Raw genomic sequence first — 20,290 nt, forward strand, 5'->3', positions numbered from 1 at the left:
TCCAGGCCCGGTGGCCCCCCCCCCCCCCCCCCCCCCCCCGAAGCCCTGGGGCTCTCAGAGGCTACACTGGCGCGACAGCGGCTGGCTGGGCCCTCGCTCCACCTGCCGCATCTGCACCCGGGGCACGCAGGAGAGCGTGGCGGTACATTTCATTGTCTTTGAGCAAATCAACTTGCTAGCACAGCCAAGCAGCACGGAGCTTTCATTGTCCAGACATGGGCGATAGAAAAACAAATACTCAGTTCTGCAGGTGTTACTGGTCTCGCCCACGCTAAGCTGCTGTCACTCCCAGGGTCCCCCGAGGCCTGGCTGTGTTCTCAAAGCCCCATGCTTCTGCCCAAGCACGAACACCCAGTGGCACTTTCCTCCTTATGTTCCTCTGTCTCTCCTGCTCCTGCCACCCACCTTCTGTCTCCTCTTCTTCCTCGTCCTCGCTCGCTGCTTGTCATCCCCCAGGACAGGGAAAGGCATCTCAGGACACCACGGCCTTCCTTTACCCAGGACCTAATTCCTTTATCACAGAGCTCAGAGTTGGCGGGCCGCAGGAAGACAAGGAAGGCGCTAGTGATGAACATTTCCCCGCTCTCTGCAAAACAGGAGTGATGCCAGGGCGTGGATTTCTCCTTAAGGAGCTTTCACATGGGAGCCGCTGGGAGTCAGATATCCCACGAGGCAAAGCAAGAATTCAGAGGAAGGGAGGGTCGCCAAGCTGAGAGACCGAAGGGTGAGCCTTGCAACAGGGTTAGGGAGACCCCAGGACAGGGGCTGGAGCCAGCCTGGCCCCCCAATACCAGGAGAACTGAATGCTGGGGGCCTCAGAGGGGAGCAGCAGTCCTGCCCACATTCTCTAACCAACCCTGCTTCAATGAGCTGATCTCCTCTAGCCCAGACGTGACGAAGGAAGAGCCTAGTGGCTCGAGTGGGTTGGTACTATGGGGGAGCAGCAGGAAATGTGGGTTCAATTGAGGAGCAATTGAGGTTAACTTGGAAGGGCATTGAATGCCGAGCCTAGGAGCTCAGGTTTTTACCTGAAGCGAGAGGAGCCACCAAGGACAGTGTTTTGTGTGCGTGTGTGTGTGTGTGTGTGTGTTTCTCTCAAGGGAGGACAGGTGGGTGAATGCTGCAGAGTGGCTGGTCAGTAGGGAAGGATGAAAAGGGAGCCTGAGGCAGGGGGACTGGGTGTAGAGATGTTACTAGGGTTGAGTGGGAGGTGACGGTGGCCTGCACTGAGGACATCCAGGACTGCAGAGAAGGAGACAGGTGCTGTCCTGGGGCAGCAGGTGGAATGCAGCAGGAGGAGGGGAAGGAGGACTGAACTGAGCACCCACTGTGAGCTCACACCTGCTCCCCAGCAGAAATTCCCGGCCCCCTCCAGCAGTCAGTTTGGTCATCTCGGATTGTCAGAGGCACACACAGACATTTCAAGGCCACCAGATACGGTGAGGCAGTGCCATGTCCAACCCTGGACTGGGTCAAGAAACATTTCTGAGGCAGAAGCGACAGTCCCCAGCAATGGCCCAGGTGGAGGGAGTGGGAGCAGAGAAGCACAGATGTCCTCTGTTGCCTAATGGTGGACCTGCAGTCCGGGGCTGGGCCCCTCGGCCCCTCCCTGGCTGATGGCCTCATCTCTGGGACTCAGTTTCCTCCTCCATCAAGTGGGTTCATGCCTCCTCCCTCCCACGCTGGTGGGCTGCAGTGGGATTGAGCAGGAAAGGAAGCCAGGAGTGGCCGGGCACCTCCACGTCTGTGCCCGTCTCTTCTGTGTCCTCGGGTGATGTTGGGTTTCACCATATGTGGGGTGGGGGTTCCAGGATCGGGGACACAGTAAGACCGCAAGTACTGTTTGCCATACGAACGAACTAATGAGTTAATAGATTTGAATTCTGGTTCTGACACTGAACTGCTGTGTGACCGCCAGCTGGGGCGTCCCCTCCGAATCTCCGTGGCAGAGAGCCATTTGCGGCCGGGATCCCAACTCAACATCGCCGTCAGACAGACCTGGACTCGGAGTGTGGAGGCAGAAATAGAAGGACAGATGGGAAGAAGCCAGCCGCCACAGCGCTTCCAGCTTCTCCGGGGCAGCAAGGCTGCGCTCACCTTCCGTGAGGCCTCGGCCAGCAGGGTGTTAACCACACAGAGCTTTGGCAAAGGTCGGGGCAGGGGGTGCAAAGGTTCCCACTGACATGTGTCTGAAGGCTGGGAGATGACGTGGGAAGCCCCCGCAGGGACAGTGGGTGGGGAGCCCACCAGAGAGGTCTCAAAAGGGCAGGTGCCCAACTCATCCAGGAGGCCCCTTGGGGCAGCTTCATGAGGTCACACCAGCTCCCCTGAGGCACAGATGCCCGTGTCCCTCATGCACGGAGCCAGGGAAAGAGCAGGGACTTGGGTCAGCCAGGCCTGGGCTCACATCCCCTCCTGCCACCAACCAGCTGAGTGACCTGGGACAGGTCAGTTCATCCTTCAGGGCCCCAAACTCTCCTCCAGAAAAGTGGGAGCAGCAGTGCCCACCTGGGGGACCGAGTAAGGGCTGATGGAGTCCAGCACGTGCACAGCCCTGCACACAGTAGGCGCTCAGTAAATGGGAGCTCGCCTCCCCTGCTAAGGCCGACAAACTGTAAGCTGCATCCAATTCAGAGCTGCTGAGTGAGTCCTTTATCCTGCAGCCTCCAAACCCCAGCCCCACCCCTCCCTCCAACACCCCCCCCCGCCCCACCCCTCCCTCAAGGCCCCACCTCTGCCCTCCTGCTCCCAATGCACTGTGTGTGGTTTCTGTGGGAGTTGTTCCATTATTACACAGAATAAATCTTTCAGGATGTTTAAATTCCATTTTTCCCCCCTAATTCACCTACATCCAGAGAAACGGATGCCTTTGGCGAAGGTCACACATAAAACACACAATATGGGACAGGAAGAGGAGGTGAGGCCCATTACGGAGCAGGGACCATTCATTAGAGGGAATAAGGCGCTCTCCTTTCCAAAAGGACGCGCTCACCCAGGGCTGCGAAGCAGAGCGACAGGGGCTTGGAGCAGGATTGCTTCTCACAGCCATGATGGGAGTTCTGTTCCTGGAGCCCCTGCTCCGGTGGCCCCTGAACCCTGCAGGTCAGCCCTGCGAGGGCATCCCCATCCCAGCTGCGCAGACAGGGCCACTGAGAGGGGAGGGTCCCTCCCAATGGGCTCCTGCAGTAAGAGGTGGGGTGGGGATTTGAACTGGGTCTCCGCTGGCTCCAAGGCCCCTGCTCCCTGGGAACGCCAGGGGGTGGGGGGGTTACAACAGGATAGGTGAGCAGAGAAATCAGCCCAATCTCCGTGGACGCCCACCAGGCTTTGGGTTCAACCTGGGTACCAGAGGCCTGAGGCACAGGCCAAAACACCATAAACCAAAACAAAAACCCATTGATTAACTAGTGCCACCAACCGAATGTTTGGCTGCAGGTGCCCTGGGAGCACAGGGAAGGGATTCCAGTGGCAGCCATAAGTAAGTAAGACCAGTCTGAGCCCAGCCCCACGGCCCTCTTCTGCCTGCTCTCTCCTGCCAGAAGGAGGGACTCGAGAGGACAGACACAAGTCCATGTTTATCTCTCCCCTGCACCCCTCGGCCTTCACCCACGTCCGTGTTCTGACACCACAGAACCAGGGCGCTGAGGGGCAGGATGGACGGGGGGCCTCTGTTCTCTACCAAGGCCCCAGAGGCCGCACCTTTTCCCAGCCCGGGGCTCGTGGAGCTCAGACACTGTCTCCAGGAGTGAATGGACTTCCTGGGGCGGCGCGAGGGCAGGAGGCCGGCCCGGCTCACAGCAACACCTGAACAGCAGTGGGCGACCCTCCGATGGGCCACTCTGATCTGCGCCACCGGCTTCAGCCACCAGTGCCGGCCCTGAGTGACCAGGGTGGAGAGGCAGCGCGATCCGGGGCCTGGGGGACACAAACGGAGTCACATCCAAGCTCTCTCGACTGTCTGCTCGATTCACGGGCACGGGAGGGACGGTGGCTGTCCCAGCGGAGGCCGAGTCACCCCCAGGGCCTGGGGCGTGTGTCCACATGCCGGGGGAGGGGGGACGGCAGGGTTGAGCCAAGTGGACACAGGAGAACCAAAGGGAAGAGACATCCAGGGCTGACTGAACGCACACAGGGTACCCCGGAGGGACTGAGGACTGAGCGAGGCCACAGCAATAACGACCCCCAAGAAAAGAAGACAGAGGGGAGCCTGCGGGCGCCAGGAAGCCAGAGGGCCTTCCCGCGGCCTCCTTCAGTCTGTGCCACGGCCTGTGGGACAGCTCCAAGAGCCACTTCTCCTCTTGCGGGAGGATGTAGGGCACAGAGAGGTTGAGTATTTGCCCCACGTCCCACAGCTCATGGGGGCAGAACTGAGACCCCAGCCCAGACCCTTGGCCGCCACCTTGTGCCTCCGGCTGCTTTCCCAAATCTGCCACGGGCGGGCGGGCGCCTTGGCCCAGCTCCTCAGAAGACTTGGCCTCCTTGATTCCCCAGCTGACATGTGCCTTAATCAAATCCAGCTCTTTATGTCAGAATAAAACCTTTCCAGATCCCTCTAAATTGCTCCAATGTTCTAGTGCTGGGTTTCATCACCAATTCATCCCATGTGGTTGGGGCTGGGTGTTGGCTGGGAGCGGATCCTGTCTTTCCCGATGATTGTTTCTGACATGTTTTCATTTGTCTGACTTTCCTGCCCCTGTCTGACTGATGTCCCGGTAGGCTGGCAGCTGCCCTCCGTCCCCAGGCCGAGGCCGGGCACCACAGGAGGGCGGGGTATCCTCACAGGAGGCCACCTCTGCCTGTCACAGCTCCCAGTGCCCTCACTCCACCTTCCTGGACAAAAGGCCCCACAGCCCCCAGACCATACCTGTAGCTTCACCCCCACATCTCAACACCCCGAGAACGCTACGTGCTGCTCCCCAAACCCTCCTGACATGCTCACGGCTCCCAGGCTTTGCACAGGCTGCTCCCTTCACTGAGAATGCCTTTCCACGTGGTCTGCTTCTGGAGAAATCCTGCTCCTCTCCCAAGGCCAAGGCACTGATGGAGGGAGGGAGGGAGCTCACATATTTTCCCTCCTGCCACGTGCCAAGGGCCATGTGAGGGGTGACCACACTCAGTGAGTCCCACCGCAGCCCAGCACCAATCACAGAGTGGGCTTCATCAGCCCATTTTACAGATGGGGACCACTGACTTACTTATTCAGAGCCACCCAGTGGTCAACGACAGGGCTGGGATAACTCGGACCAAGTTGGCCAACCACAGGTCAGCCCTGTCCACCTGCCCTGGCTCTGGGCACCATCCCCAGCCCTGATCAGGGACACGGCTCCTTCTCCCCCATCACAGGGCATTACTAAGTATCTCCATTCTCCTTTCCTCTCAGTTGCTCTCATGCTCTTTCTCTCTCTGCCTTGATGAACTGAGGTGGGTTGAGTGTCCCCGTGGCCGGGTGTCTGTCTCTGCCTTGGAGGAGGACTCCCCTCAGCCCGAGGCCCCAGCTGGTCCCCGTGTTTGGCCAGAACAACTTGTGCCATGATGTCAGCTTCACTAGTTTTCATGTTTAGCTCTTTGTGGGGGCAGGATGGCGGGGAAGTGGAGGGGGGAGGTGGGAAGTGTGCAGAGGGACTGGGGGGGTCACATGGGGCACATTTAGGTTCAGTATCCTCAGCTGTGCCCAATACCAGGTGGTGTGCTGTCAGGTGGTAAGCTCCCCATCCTTATGAGAGTTCAAGTGATTATACGGCAGTGAGGAGAGAGCTCCCTGGATAAGGAAGCGGGGAGTTAAACCAGCGTCACTCTCTGGGCTGAGATTCTGATCCCAGGATGTCTGTTTTGGCTCCACGTTTCTCTGGACCGATTCTGTGATTCCGAGGGCCCCATAAGCTGTGCATGGGTTCCAGTGTCCTCCAGAGATTCCTTAATTCTCAGGTTGTCAGGCCTGGGAGTCCATGAATGATTCTGTGATGCTAGAATTCTAGGATTCTGTGAAAGGGACCAGATGCTCACATTCTGTGATTTAAAGGTTTTCTGAAAGCATCTTTGAGTCTGTGAAAGCTGCTCTCATTCCCAGATCCCATGCGTCACACGTGCCATGAGAGGACTGGCAGATCTGAAGATCGAGGAAGCTTCCATGACCCTTGGCCTGCACGAGTCAGTGTCTGCAGAGGGAGGACACTGGGCCGCTGACCCGCGAGCTCCTCTCAGCGCTAGATGTGGTCCCTGGGAGCCCCTGAGCTCATGCGCCCCAGATCCTCACCGGGCTCACCGTCCCCCCAGGTCCCCGCATGCCAAGTGGGTGAGATGGGTCCTGACGTCCGTGGGGGCAACACCTCAGCAGAGGTGCTCCCCGAAGAACATTGCTCTTCTGGGGTCGTTTTCCTGCTGTGTTAATTATGAGGCTCATGACGGGGACGCAGCCTTTGCTAAGTGGAATTTTCTGGTGTGTCTCCCTCAGTACAAGCCGCCTGGGGAGGGGAATGCAGGAGCCCGCTTGCATTTCTGTTCTGTTTGTTTTTCCTGAAGCACCGGCCCTGCTCCGCCACGGAGGTCTCTCCCATATCACTGTTAATCTGGGGCGTGCTCGGTGGGCTCTGAGCAACGGCTGTCCTGCGGTTCGGCTGGGTTTCTCTGGAAAGGAACCGGATCCAGGGAGGGGAGAAATGGAGACTAGGCGGGCGGGGCTGGAATTCCAGAGGAAGCTGGATTCGCACTCAGTCCTCCAGGATGGCCCAGGGGCCGCTCCCCACCCACCAGACCTCGGCAGGAAGGCTGGGGTCCCCGGGTACCTGAGGCAGAGGGAACTCGGAGCTCAGAGCCTGGCAGACTTGACCGTGGGGACAGGGACAAGCCACTCCCCTCCCTGGGTCCCAGGAGCCTCCCTGGAAATCCCCCCCAGCTGGAGGGGCCTGACCCCCTGTGAGCTGCTGGGGGTGCTCTGACCCTCAGAGGGGGAGGTGGGGTAGAGGCTTCCAGGGGCTCTCAGCTCAGATATTCCAGCCTCTTCTGGTCTGAGGCTCAGGGGCCTGGCCAGCCTGTGCACAGCTTATCCTCAAGGACCCACAGGCTGCTGACCCCACCTTCTCCCTGTGAAATGTTGGTCTCGTCTCTGGGACCTCAACTGTCTCTTCTCTGCTGTGCTTCCCACCCCAGGGGCCTGACATGGTGTGAATATGGGGGCTGGGGGGTGAGCAGAATGCCTGGGGGGAATTCTGTTATCTACCCACAAGCCAGGCCCTACACACACACACACACACACACACACACACACACACACACACACACCCTCCTCCTCCTCACCTCCAGCTTCCTCAGCCTTTGCACCCAGTGTCGGAGTCTCCTCCTCCAGGAAGTCCTCCCCTGACACACCCATCCCCTATTCCCCAGGCTGCACTCTCAGCTGCCTGTTTGCATCCCCCCTCAATCACCCCACTTAGACTGTGATCTCCTCTTAAAGGGACCTGGGGCCGCGTACCCCATCATCAATGAGCAACAGCTCGTTAGTCAAAATGGAATTTCTTCAGCCGTCCTCCCACCGTGCTGCCGACACAGGCCCGTGACGCCCGTGGCAGGGATTTCCGAAGCCCTGGCTGCAGACACGACGTTGCAGCTCACGGGTAGAGGCAGGAAGGCCACGAGCCATCACGGTACCTGGACGTGCGCCCACCTGTGCGGGAGCAGGGCTGCAGCGCCCCATCTGTGCCAGGTAGGCCCTCCTGGCCCCCATTCCCGCCGCTGGATGGAAAGACAGATCCAGGTGAGCCCAGGGAAGGGAGAGGGTGCCGACAAGAAAACTGGAGATCAGCTGGCAGTGAGGGCCGGGCCCGATGCCGGGGCGCGTGCGTTTTCACGCTTCACTGTCTGCTGCCTGCGGGGTGCTGTTCTAGCAGTTGGGGTCCCCTGGAAGACAGGACGGGGGTCCCCGTCCTCATGCCAAAGAAGCTGACGCACCAGCGGGGCAGTCAGACGACAAACAGTAAATGTGACACATAAATTACGCTGCAGGTTGGGGGGCCGTGGGGGGCAGAGGGCAGGATTAAATAAGGTGTCTGAGGAGCCTCCTTGAGAAGGCGAGGTGTGAGCGAACACTTGTCCTCTTGTCTCACGGTCACACCGTGAGGAGGGAACGGAGGCTCAGAGAGGTTGAGCACATGCCCACAGTCACACAGCGGAAGGAGGATGCAGGACTTCTGCCCACTCTGCCACATTCTAAGCCCTCACAGGTGCCACCTCCAGGGTCTGGACACCAATGCTGGGACAAGGACATTGTAACCCCCATCTGATTGGGGAGGGAATGGAGCCAGGGGACCAGGGCCCCGCGTGGAGTGACAGAGCCAGGCCTGGAACCCCATTTACCAAAATGAGAAGACTCCCATCCTGGGAGCTGCCACTTGGAAGGAAGCCACACGAGCCCCAAGGTGGGGTCTCAAGCAGCCTGGTGGGAGGTGTGGGGGGCACGTGCCCGTCTCTGGGAGATCTGCTCACCGCCAGTCCGGGCAGCAAGTGACCCTCTCAGGGAACAGCCAGAGACGATGGCAGCGACAGCATGACTTGCTGGGAGAGGATCAAGGGGGAGCCTTCTGAGGACAGAACCAGGCGCAGTGTCTGTCCTCCGAGGCGGCTGGCCTTTGATCGAGGGCCCCACACACAGCCGCCTCTGATGTGGGGCGGTGCTTGTGAAGCCAGATCCCATCAAAAGCCACATCAGAACCCTGCAGCCTCATTACCGCTCTGGCCTATTTTCCACTTGCCCTCCCTGGGAGCCGAGGGGGCTGTTACAGTAACATGTGCACGGCAGGGTGACACGGGCAGCTCCCGCAGCTCCGGGACACTGTGTTTCCACCCCAAGGCGGAAAGGCTGATGGCCCTGAGACAGGCCTGTGTTGGAGACCCAGCGCTTCCACTGCAAGCCCCCCAGCCCTGCCCTCTGAGCCTCACTGTTCTCTTCTGTAAAATGGGCTATAACAGTGCCGAGGTCCTGAGGCTGCAAGGAATACCATGTGTCGGCAATCGCAATTTTTGTGTTACTTCACACATCCTGACACTGGAGTTTCAGGGATGTTCCCAGCGCTGAAGGGCCCACTGTGTGCCCAGCATGGGTCGGGGTGCGTCCTGCAGCAGCCTGTCACCGAGCCTTCTGTTGAAACCTGGGAGCAGGAGGTTAACCCCACCCACAGAGAGACAGGGAGGCTTGGAGAGGGGAGGAGCTTGCCAGGCGTCTCCCGTGCTGGGCTCTGGAGCAGGGCTCGCACCCAGGCCTGGGCGGAGGCAGCGAGGGGGCCTCTCGGAACCCCCGGGTCTCCTTGAAATGCAGGTTCCAAGCCCCCACCCCTTTGAAGACTTAGGATCTCTGCGCCAGGGTCTGGGAATCCCAGGGAGCTGGGGGCCCACAGAGCCCACACTGGGGAGCCCCGGAGAGGGAGCAGCTGGAGGACTGCCAGGGTCTTCTCCCACCTCGACCTTCCCCGAGTCTGAAATCCCGGGTCTGCACGGAGCCAGGGGCCAGGCCCAGCACCGTGGACCAGCCAGCCGGGGCCTCTGGGACAAGTGGCACTCTTCCGAGGGCCACCCATCCCCCACTGTTCTCCCACCCCCGTCTGGGGAGCTGACGCATCGTCCCGGCCACCTGCTCCGGCCCCCCTCAAATGCTATCTACGCCATCCCCCTGCTGACCCCCACGCTCCCTGTCACCGCCACTGAGTAGGACGGCCACTTGCACTTTACAGGAGGGGACAGACAGAAAGCGGCCACTTCAGGCCCCGTGAACCGGAGGGGGCAATGCAGGGGGACACGTTCTGACCTGTTGGGAGGTTTTCCATGAGGGAGGAGAGGACAGTTCTCGATCTGGAGGGGGTACCGTCTCCTCCTTGAAGCCCCCGTGGGAGACCTGCGGCGTAGGGGCACCTGTGCCCAAACCCCGCTCAGATGGGGTTTCCGTCCTGAGCCCTGATGACACCTTGCCCCACACCCAGTGTCTCATTCCAGTCTCCCGCCTCAGGGGGGAATATTTCTCCCCATTTCCTCGGTAAGCAAACTGAGACCAGAGGGGCAATCACTTGCCCCAAGTCACACAACACGTCCGCGACAGCCCGGTACTCACCCCCAGCTCTTTGGATGGTGGACTCGTGTTCTCTTCCTGGCACCTGTCGCGGGGCCCGGCAGACACCTCTGCTTGGGCTTCCCAACACCCTCACCCCACCCAGGCGGAGGCTGTATCTGTGTGGGGAGAAGCAGGCCCTGGGCACTCCTGCATGTCCTTGCTGAGTGTGCAAACCACGAGGTCTAACCATCCCCTGCGTAGGTGAAGGTGACCGCAGTGTGACTGCTGGGTGACGACTCCCCGCTCCTCAGGACAGGGGCCTGGCTGCTTTACCACCTGCTACAAAAGCAGCTGAGCCCTTGGCCCCGGGCTCCTCAGCTACATTGTGACCCGCAGTGTGTGCGGTCCCCATGCAGGCTCGGCACCTGTACCGGTGTGACCTGGGGCTCTGGCTGTGCAGTGGGTCATCTCCCCCGTGGCTCTGGACCCGCAAGTCTCCCCTCCCAGCTCCTGCGGAGCTGCAACCAGGCCAACAGCCAGCTGCCGTCTCCTTCCCGGCCCTGTGAAGTGGGAGCTCCTCCCTGATAACCTGGCTTGGAGACATTTGCTCCCTGATTTGGGGACAAAACTGGGCCATGTGCAAGTAGGAGCTCAAGAGAGTGAAAAACCTGACAAAGCCTTGGGACAGCTGGAGGCCATGGAGAGCAGAGACACACCTGGAGACCTGCACACAAACATCCCAGAGTGCGGGCCGGAGCGTGGCGCAGCTGGAGAAGGGCGTGGCCAGCCCTTCCAGACTTTTCGATAGGGAGAGTCCCAAGGGACTGATTTGGTCCGCCCACTCGCCTCAGGTGACTGGGGATGGGAGCAGACCTCCCCCATGATGCCCGCACCCTCCTCCTGCCGCCAGGAACTAGGGGCCCTCCCTCCGGGACCCTGGAGCCTCTCTCCACGCCTGCCATCCCAGGCTCCCCCACCTTCTTCAGAATACAGCGTCCCAAAGCCCTCCAGCTCATCTCACCTGGTCTCCAGGGCCCATTTCACAGATGGGAAAACTGAGTCTAAGGTTCACCAGATGGCAGCAAAGAGGGAGAAGAAATAGCAGAAACTTTTGAGACAACAGGCCTGGCTTCCAATTCCAGCTCCAGCTTGAGCACCGTGGGCCAATCCTGCTGTCTCTGAGCCTCCGTAAGACCCATGACGAGTTCCTCCCCTGCCCACTCTGCATCTCGCCTTGCGCCCTGCCTTCCTTCCTCTATCTGTAAGATGGGCCTATAAAATGGATCTCCGGGAAGTTTAAGTTAGAAAATCCATGTAAAACCCTTAGCACATAGTAGGTGCCCAAGAAGCGTAGCTCCGTAAAGACCACGGCTGTCCTGACCCACATCCCCCCAGAGACAGTGATACGTGAGCAGAGGAGCCCCTCCCTATCCAGGCCAACCCCCCCGCCCCCCCCCACCGTGAGGAGGGAGGCGTGTCCTGGCCCAGCCCAGCAGTCCGCTCCCCACCCCCTCCCCACACCTTGTCTTCTCCCCCATCATTTGCATCTCGAACAGATGGACCAGTTGGGTCTCTTTTTCCTCATTTTTCACAGAGCGTTGGTCCAGGAGATATGCATGCAATTAAAAAGGAGGAATACAAAACAATCCTCTTATTGGGACTGTGGACGGCCCCATCTTCCCTCTCTTGTAAGTCCATTAATGAACTGTAATTGGGGAGACAAATCCTTCAGTGAAGACTGCTATCCAATCCAGTCCAGAGCAAGAGACTCTTGTTGTAGTCCAAGACCCGAGGAAGGAAAGAAAAAATCCTAATTAGTTTAGTCCTGTTTATGTATACACAAATAAAAAACAAAACAATATTGGTTGCAAAGCAATTTGCCATCTGTCAGTAGTCGGGGGCTGCCCTGGGCAGAGGCTGGCTTCCTCTCTCCTGGGCCTTGTTTACCACCTGCCCTCCGTCACACGGAGATCTGAGAGCGACACAGGAATGACATGGAGAGGGTGGGTTGCGTGGGGACCCGTGGCAGACGTGGGGAGAATCGGGAGGAGGTCGAGGCAGGAGCTGGGTTTGGAAGACCCCAAGATGCTGGCTGACAAGATGGTCCCTTTTAGACTCGGCCCCGCACAGGCAAGAACGTGGAGGGGAGGTCGGGGTAAGGCTGTTCCAGGCAGGGTCCAGTGTAGGTGGGGTTCCCCAGAAGCAGAGTGAGAGGGGGCCCCAAGAGCAAGTGGCATCTGGATGGTGTCTTCTCAGGAGGGGGGAGCCAGGGAAGGGTGTGGGTTCAGCTGGGGTCCAGCCTCAACCTGAGCCCCCCAGTCCTTGGGGTCCTGCAGAAGCCACTCCAGAGCAGAGAGAGGTGGGGGCACAGCCCTAGGCGTGGCCGATCACAGTCCCTCGTCCTCCTCGCACAGTGGCGGACTCAGGGAGGACCCAATCAGAGCGATTGGGACTGAGTTACAGGACCGGCCAGACACAGAGCCGGAGGGGTGTGAGCTTGGGGCCCTGGGGCTCTCTGGAGGGGAGGGCGCAGAGAGCAGAGTCAAGGGATGGAGACCAGAGACAAGGGCAGAGAGAGCCAGAGGCCTGAAGATGTCCCAGAACCCAGCCCCTCCTCTAGCACCTTCCATCACGGCGTCCTATCAACTCCCTTCTCGTGCTGACGCTGGTTGGTGTGGTGTTTCTGTCACTTGCAACCCAGGGCCCTGACTCGGCCCGTTCTGAGCCATGGTGTCTGCCATCCGGTCTCCTGGGCTGCTTCTCCTGCCGACCTTGTCTTACATTCTCCTTTGTGCCACAGGATTCCTCGGGCAGGGAATCCCCCACCCTCCCCTCCACCCCTGCAAATGGCTTTGTCCAGGGCAGATGTACCCTCTCATTTGTTGCTTTTGTGGACAATCCTGAGGCTGGGCCCCAGAGGCCTCTGGACCCCCAACCCTGCCCAGCTCAGGCCAGCCTTGGGACAGAGCAAGGTATGACCAGCTCAGGGGACCCAACAGCAGCCTCAGGCCCACCAGGTTTAGGACTCTGAGCTGTGGCCTTGGCCCTGTGGGTCCCTCCGTGGCACTGGGCTCTGGTCACGTTCCTCTGCCCAGGCTGACTCGCCTTTCGCCCACCGCCTCCTCTGACCCAGGCCTGCTTGGTGGGGGCTTACTCCCTGGCTGGTCCCTGCCAGTCCCTTCTATGAAGGGTCTAGTCTTGTTCCTCTGCCCTCAGGACTGGCCTGGCCCTGCTCGAAGCTGGACGTTGCCACACGGCCAGGATCTCTGCCCATCTTGGAGCCTGCTGGCTGCCTGTAAGAGGGGGGCAGAGGGGAGCACTTCTGGAAGCCCAAGGCTCAGTGTTCATTATCCCAGGTACAGGGCGCTGGGCTTGTTCATAAAGGCCCCGCACTCAGGAATCCTGGCTCTTCCACTTTTCAAGGCTGGGTGGCTCTGCAGGTGGGGTTTTAGGCGCTTGGAAGGAAGTCCAACTCCTGGGCCCCCATCCTGTGGGGGCTCCTGCGGGAAGAGCAGCAGGGGAGCTTCTCCTCTTACTGAGACCTGCAGACCGGAGGGGATTCCCTGAGCAAAGACTCCCGCACCCATCCCTCCCCCCCCCCCGGCCCCTCTCCCTCCGAGGCTGTTCCAGCACTTTCCTAGATGAAGCAGCCTCATTACTGAAGCCTGCCGCTCATTAGCAGGCAGCTGGAGGGGCTGGGGGGCCCCTGAGTGACACTGGACGGGGTGGGGCGGGAGGGGGAGCCGCAGAGCCGGCCGGTAATAAACACGTGCTCAGTGCCTCGTGCTGACCTCGGGGTGCGCGGACCCGCAGCAGACACCCTGGGCTGTTTTTAATCCCTCACGATCCCATGTGATCTTCACAGGGACCTGCGGTGCCGTGCTGCTGGTAGAATAGTCCTCGTTTAGGGCCGTGGACAAGGGCACAGGGAGGAGCAGTGACTTCCTCAAGGTCAGACAGCTGGAAGCCACAACCTGGCCCTAATCCCTGCAGCCCGCATTTATTGAGTTCCTCCTGTATGCTGGGACCATGACCTGCATGCAGTACGGGGAGCTTACAACAACCCTACGAGGTGGGGGGACCGTTATTATCCCATTTTATAGACAAAGTAACCGAGGCACAGAGAGGTCAAGGTACTTGTCCAAAGTCACACAGCTCCATTTTCTTGCCCTCAGACCCTATTCCTTCCACACAGAGATGGAATTGGGGTCTTCTGAGGAAAGGTCCAGCCTCACAGGAGTGGGTCCGTGGCCCCCACTGAAGCTCTGGGTCAGCGTGGGGCTGAAGGCAGAGTTGCTGGTATGGAGGAGACAGGTGGTTGGAGGTTCTGACCACCAGGAACAGGCAGGCTCAGCTCAGACTGAGTTTAGTGCTATATCGGCCGCTGTGTGACCCGGGAAAACCACTTTCCCTCTCTGGGCCCTCACTTCAAAGGCATCTGGGACTTAGGGGATGCCAAGACGCCCTCCGAGTCCTGCCTCTCTGCCTGGGCTCTTACTGCACGTCTGGTAGGAGGGGAAGCAGGGCTGGCCTCCCTCCCCTCCCAGTCCCCGGAGTTTTGCCTCCTTGCAGCTCTTCTCCCATCTCTCCACAGCCTTTCTCCAGCCTCCAGTCCAGCAGGAGAGGAACAGAATCGGGAACTGTCTGAACACCTGCGACATGGCTGGGCCCTGGGGACACCCACCCCCATTCCGTGCTCCAGCTCTGGGGTGAAGGAGGGGTCGCTGTCGTCCCCCTGTCACAGACGAGGAAGCCAAGGCTCAGAGAGGGTGAGTGGTCCGAGCAGGCCAGCTGGGAAACAGCAAGGCTAGAATTTGAATTCAGGGGTCTGGTTCCAAAGCTGGCTTTCCCCGGCCCTGGGCCGCCTTCCCCTTGCAGGGCCTGGCAGGATCCCGGCCGTGTCCCTGACCTTCACACCCCTGGAGGACACGACCTTCCTCAAGTGGGAGGAGCCTCAGGAACCCCACGGACACATCACTCAGGACAGTCCTGTGGAGCGCGGGGCGTGGCAAGGGGTGTGCTGGTGCACGCGAGCCTGAGCATGCCTGGGCGGTGACCCCCGCCGGCTTTAAAAGGTCCCGTTGCCCCTCTGGGTGAATGGCAAAGGCCATTGTCAAGGCCCCCGTGACCTGTGCTCACTGTGCCTGGGCCTCACATGTGTGGCGGAGTCATCCTCGCGGGGCTCCCAGACTGGGTGTGAGAGCCTCCCTTATCTTCCACTTCAGGAAACTGAGGCCCAGGGCAGGGACCTGATCCCAGGCACAGAGCTAGTACCGCAGGAGTGAGATCCTCGGGTGGGTGGGGGGCCTCTCCCACTGTGGTGGTGCACATATGGGGGTGACAGCCCTGCTGTGGGAGTCAGGGAGAGGAAGCTTGGGGGTCCCAGGTGGCCCCCCAGGAAGGAAGCACGTGGCCCTGGTGCCCTCAACAGTCCCTGGCACTCCCACACTGTTCCCTCTACCTCTCAGAGCCTTGGTTTCCGTACCCGCACAATGGGCTGGCCCTTTCTGGCTCGCAGGGTGGCTGTGGGAGTCTACGTCGCCCAGGGCCACATGCGTTCTGCTCACGACCCCTGAGCCTCAACAGAAGCAGCAGACGGAATGACTGGGAGCGAAAGCGTCCCCCATTTCAAGCCCGTGTGGGAGGAAGGAAGAGACCCAAGGGGGGTTGTCAGAATGACCAGAGGCTCGGTCCTGCGCTGTCCGTCACGGCTTCGTCCTCCTCGGGTAGAGGTCACGAGCGCAGGCTCTGTAGTCTGAGTCGGCTCAGGCCTGGCTCTGCTGTCGCCTTGGGCAGGTCACTTACCCTGCCTGAGCCTCCTGTCTCCTCAGCCCCTGAGGCAGCCCCTTGAGTTGGTGGGCCATCCCTGCTGGTCAGGACTCCCTGACCTCTTACCATGGTTCACGTCCAGGAAGGTCCTCACTCGAGTCCCTCTTTGGGATCCACAGCCGTGCACTGTGTGTGCATGGCGGGGGGCGGGCCCGTCCCCACCCTGGCAGTTGTCTCCCCGGTGCACACAGCTCTCAGGTCAGCAGGAGCCCCTTCTCTGGCTGGGCGGTCCCAGGCTCTTCAGACCCACCATATCTGGGCACTTCCTCTGGGCTCAGACCCTGAGAAACACGCACTGTGATCCCTCCCGTGTTACTGACAAGGAGACGGAGGCTCAGAGAGGTGAAGGGACTGGTCAGAGGTCACAGGAAGTCCAGAGCTGGGGTTACCATCCAGGCCCCGTCTGACTCCCTGGTCTCCTGATGGTACTCTGTGTTCCGCCTCTGCCTTCTCTGATTCTACAAGCCTTCCAGAACATTCCCTGCACCTGTGCCCGTTCTCCCTCCTCGCAGACCAGGCTCAGGTGGCCCCAGGACAGCCCGAGCATGGGGGTCTCTCACCTCGTCCTCCTGGACCGTCTACTTGCATCCACGTCATCCAGTGTCGCACCGGCTTTTTCAGCAACCGCACCCCCGTCAGCTCAGGGGGGGCCTCCAGTGGGACTTTTCCAGGAATCGCGGACAAGACGGTTGTCCCGCCCTCTCTACTTGTGCAGTTCATGTTTGACTCTAAATGCAGAACTTGTCCAAGTGTCCGCTCACACGCCGTCTGCCAACTCTCACCCCGAGGTCCGCTGGCGGCCGGCGCTGCTCACCGTTCCTCCAGCTTCTGTCTTCTGTGGAGCCAGGGGCCTGCTGTTTGTGGTGCTTCTTCCAAGTGAACCAGGAGGCCTGGGCAGGGAGCAGAGCCCTGGGGCGCACCCCTGGAGACCGCCTTCTAGGCACAGCGTGACTGCTGTCCTCTGTCCACGGCCCTCTGTCTGTCCTCCCTGTGGCTTGCTGGTGTCTGCCTGTCCCTCCCTCTCTGTCCCCTTCCCCATCTCTCCTTGTCATGGTCTCCTCCACCCTCCTCCTTCTCTTATCCTCCTGATTCCCTTGCCCCCTCCTCCCCTCCCTCTCCTTCCTCCTGCCCCCTCCACCTTCTCTCTTATGCCGATGGTCAAGGTCACAGCCACAGAGGCTTCTCCTCACCTGCCCCCAAAGAGGTCTTTGGCTGTGCCCTGGGCCATGGTGAGGGTGATCCCAGAGCCTGCAGGTGCGGCAGGGAGTGGGGGAGGGCTGCTGGGTGAGCAGGGATCACAGCGGCCTCGCCATTACTGAGCACCTGCTGGTGAGCGGCAGGAAGACGGTGGCTGAGAGGGAGCGACCTAGAGTCTACCCCCGGGCTTGCTTCTCAGACCGCCTTGGCTGCGGGACCCAGGGCAAGTCCCTTACCCTCTCTGGGTATCTGCGTCCTCACCTGTAAAATGGGTAAATATCATAGCGCTTCTGTGAAGATGAAACGAGATGGTGCGTGTAAACCCTTTTGGTGCCACACTGGACTCGAGAAAGCGCGCGGGCCTTCCTAGCTGCCATCATCGGTGCGCGCTGGGCCTGCGCTGGGAGCTTCGCTAAACCTCTTCTTTTCAGTATGTAATTTTCCACATGGACAACAGAATCTGTATCACACACCTCTCTATCCACCTCTCCATCCATCTCGCTATGTTATGAACCATCAGGGCACAGCAAACACCAGGGAACCGCGGCTCGAGATTGTATGTAAGTGATGAATTGCTAAATTCTACCCCCTGAAACCAATATTACACTATATGTCAACTAACTAGAATTTAAACAAACATTTGGAAAAAAAGAAAAAAAAGAAACATGACTAAGAGTGGGGGCAGCCCCGAGGCCCCTCACCCACTGCATCCCCCACACCTCCCTAGAGGTAATCACCACCCACCATTTCGTGGTTTTTAGTTTTACTTGTTTGGAGGAAAATGTAGACTATTTTTATGACTTTGAGCAGAAAAGGAAGTATTTCCCCAAATACAAAAAGTGCCAAGGATAAAGAAACAACTGGTAAACGTGATTAACTTAAATAAGGACTTTCTAGTCAGCCAATGTCACTCTAAATACACCAGCAGGACACACAAGCCCCACACAGGACCAGATATGGTAACCCATAAGCCTTGTATGATTCTCTCCTGAGTACACACAGGCTTCCTAAAAAGACTAAGAAATCAATAAAAATCCAATAGAAAATTAGGTAAAAGACAGAAATAGGTATTTCAAGAAAAAACCGGAGTGGCTAATGATCATCTGAAAATACGGGCAATCTGGTTAGTAATGAGACAAATGCTGATGATAGAACATGGGGAATCCCCATCTTACACCTGCTGGGCGGGCAGAAGTGAGGTTGCCGTCTAGACGGGGAACAATGCCCCCCCCCCACACACACACACTTCAGCTGGGAGCAGAAACAAGGGCGCCTTGGAAGTCGATGTGGCGCTGTCTTGTAAAGTCAGACGTGCACACCCCTTCTAATCCAGCAGCTGGACTCGGAGGCTCGGCCCCAGAGAATCTCCTGACATGTGCTTCGGAGACTCGTACCAGAATGTTCACAGCAGTTTCGCTTTCAGTAACAAAAACCTAGGGACAATCCAATCAATATTTTTGAGTAAGTGAATGGATCTCTCCAGTCCCTTCTGACTGCAAGTTCGATGTGTCAGATCCCACAGCAGTCCTCATGACCAGTGATGGGGGATGAATCCGCTCCCTGTTGTAGGCAATGGACGGGGCTCCCTGCACACTCGATCCCTCACAGCAGACCCAGGTGGCCCCTCACTGAAGGGTTCCATCTGAGCGTCAGTGCCTCCCAGCTCCCAGCTCCCAGGCCAGCAGGACCCATGTGGCTGGGATCAGGGATCAAGGACTCCAGGAGGAGGCCAGACTGCCCCAGCAGCTGCTCCACTGGACAGGCCCATTTCTGGGGCCAGGGAACACCAGTGTGACCCCACCCCCCGCCTCCGCCCAGCTCAGAGACTCGCAGGACCCTCAGAGAGCGTCCTCCCCAACCCTCCATGTGCAGATGCCACTCCGAAGCCAACAAGTAGACTGCGAAGAAGGTCAGAGATTTCTAATTTTCAGTCCCATAGCCTTCCCAGCACCCCATACCACCCCCCCAGGACCACCAACCCCCTCAGCAGGCTCCAAGGCCCCTAGACAAGAAGTCCCCCATATACACACTCCCCACCAGACTGAGTTACACTGATAGACATCCCCCCCCCACCTCGCTACCATCCTCCTCTCCCCCGCTCTCATCAGTGGCTGGGACTGCTCCCCCACCCTCCTCCAGCTCATATCAGGAAGCCCTTGAGTAATAGCAGTGGAAGTTCTTTCTCTTTGGGGGACCACCATGTTCCTTCACCTGCACCCCCAGAGGGCTTTTGCCCAGCAGCCAAGCCAACCACCTTCTGCTTTGCTTGCAAAACACAATAAAGGAGGCAGAGCTTCCTCAGGAAGGCGCAAGGACAGGGGCTTCTAAACGAGCCCTTGGATGATGGCCAAGGTGGGGTCAGGGAGCAAGTCACCATCCCAGGCTGGGTCTGGGGGTAGGCTCCATCTCAGTCACTCCAGGATGAGCTGTCTCAGCTCCAGGCACCAGATCTCAAGTCCTAACCCCCACCCTTTCATGCTGGGCCTCCCCAGCCAAAATCCAAATCACTCGTCTTACCCTAAGCTCTGCTGGGTGTGATCCTGGAGACAGCCCTACCTGCACCCCACCACCCAGACCTCCATTCAGACCAAGAGTAATACCTGAGGGAGAGTACTGGCTTTGATGCCACTGAGGGACGGATCACCCCACAGGCCTGGTCAGGAAGGACAGAAAGGACCCCCAGCGGAGTCCCCAGACCTTCCCAGATGTTCTTCCTCAGGCGGTGGGCTTTATCCTGAGATCCCTGAGGGCCACAGAGCTGCCTCTCACCCCCAGGGGCCTGGATCTGAGTTGAGCTCTTTTGGGGACAGCAGGGAAGGCTCAGGCTTTGGTATCAGATGGACAGGCCTCTCCAGCTGTGAGACCCTGGGTAAGTCAGCAACCTCTCTGGACCTCGGTTCCCATCTGTAAAATGGGGATGACCCTGGTAGGATCTGATGCGATCCGGTGAAGTGCCTTGCATGGCATCAGGTGTGCCAAAGGGGCTCCATTTACAAACACCAGCAGAGAAGCTCATACCCCGGCTGGAATGACCCATTCCCTGCCTCAGGCTCCCTCGGGAGGGCAGAGTGAGGAGGACAGCTCTGTCACAATTCGTTGTGTTGCCCCAAGGAAGACTCTTCCTGCTTCTGGGCATCAGGGTCCGTATATGAAATTGGCTTGGTGAGGGTCTCCCAGCTCTGTGATATACTGATTGTATTCACATACCAGCTGACTGGCTGACTCTCTGTG

This window comes from Ursus maritimus, unplaced genomic scaffold, assembly GCF_017311325.1.
Source record: "Ursus maritimus isolate PB19 unplaced genomic scaffold, ASM1731132v1 scaffold_32, whole genome shotgun sequence".
Taxonomy (NCBI): Eukaryota; Metazoa; Chordata; class Mammalia; order Carnivora; family Ursidae; genus Ursus; species Ursus maritimus.